The sequence below is a fragment of the Haematobia irritans genome, chromosome 1 (assembly GCF_050003625.1).
Source record: "Haematobia irritans isolate KBUSLIRL chromosome 1, ASM5000362v1, whole genome shotgun sequence".
NCBI classification, from domain to species: Eukaryota; Metazoa; Arthropoda; class Insecta; order Diptera; family Muscidae; genus Haematobia; species Haematobia irritans.
The window spans coordinates 180,075,154-180,076,517 of NC_134397.1; the positions used below are offsets into that span (position 1 = coordinate 180,075,154).

Here is a 1,364-nt window from a genome sequence, read left to right on the forward strand (position 1 = left end):
AAATTTGGTACGTTATGTTAGTATATGGTATCCAACAACCATGCAGGAATTGGTTCATATCAGTCCATAATTATATATAGCCCCCATATAAACCGATCCCCAAATTTGATCTCCGGTGCCTTTTGGAGAAGCAAAATTCATCCGATCTGCTTGAAATTTGGTACGTGGTGGTAGTATATGATATTTAACAACTATGCCAAAGGTGGTCCATATCAGTCCATAATCATATATAGCCCCCATATAAACCGATCCCGAGATGGGGGTTTGGAGCCTCTTGGAGGAGGAAATTTCATCCGACACCCAGAAAAAAGTGACCCCTTATTTAAGTTAAAATGAACTTATTGTGAAGAAAGTTGAACTTCGTATAGCGCCAAAGACATTTTTATTTGTTTGAACGATATGATTTTCGTAGAAATTAGGTATAATGCATTCCATATATTAGTTAACATTTTCCTATATTTGTTTACCACTATGCTGCAGAATGAAAAAATTTAACTGATTTGAATTCATATATGGAACGATTTTATTGAATTTTTTTCATTCATTTGGACAAATCTTACATATTTGTGGTAAAACTTTTACTTCATAATTAGAGCTGTTTACCTTCGTTTTTAAATACAATTTTATTTATTTATATAAGCAATTTTATCTTCAATAAAAGACATGTTTTATTAATATATTGAATATATTTATTAAGAATCAACAGCATCGACTGGCCTTGAAATATTAGCTTATTATTCCACTATTTCCAATTTCCATGTAATATCATCAACTGCAAAACGCATTTTTTCTTCTTCTAGTACCTTTCACTTTTAATAAGTTGCTGCGTAACGATTTTGTCCTCCTTTTACAATTTCAATACCTACAAATATAAAAGATCATAAACCATTTTTGTTACAAAAGGTTAGCGTCACTGAATATTACCTGATAATTGAAGATTCCAAAATGAAGACAAATGAAAGGGTTGTTATTCTGCTGGTGTTTTCTTTCTTTATACACCATCACGAACATTGATAGATTTATTTTCAAAAAACGAAAATTTTTCTCACTAATTTAAAATAACAAATATTTTATATATTTTATTTGTTATTTATTATATTATTTTACCATATTATTTTTTAACAATCTCTCCGTATACCACAACAACGCGATTCCAACTAAAAAAACAACCCACGCGCAAACACATCGATTACGATGACAGGTATCGATTACAGGTAGACAATAGAAATATAGGAAAATTTCCTATATTCTAAGATTTGAAAGGATTGCATACTTCTTAGTACGAATGAACTAAAATATTTTTCTATGCCAAGTGTTGTTGGTATGTATGAAATACTTTCTATTATAAAGGAAGTCGCAATTAT

At 30.1% G+C, this 1,364-nt stretch overlaps 1 long non-coding RNA gene across 1 annotated transcript; it reads right to left on the reverse strand.

Annotated features, from left to right (window-relative positions):
* Positions 1 to 770: 770 nt before the first annotated feature.
* LOC142219883 (uncharacterized) lies at positions 771 to 1,034 on the reverse strand. The gene is made up of 2 exons (XR_012717816.1): positions 925 to 1,034; positions 771 to 862 (listed from the first exon to the last, which is right to left on the reverse strand). It is a non-coding gene; the product is annotated as an uncharacterized LOC142219883 (long non-coding RNA).
* Between the last annotated feature and the right edge of the window lie 330 nt (positions 1,035 to 1,364).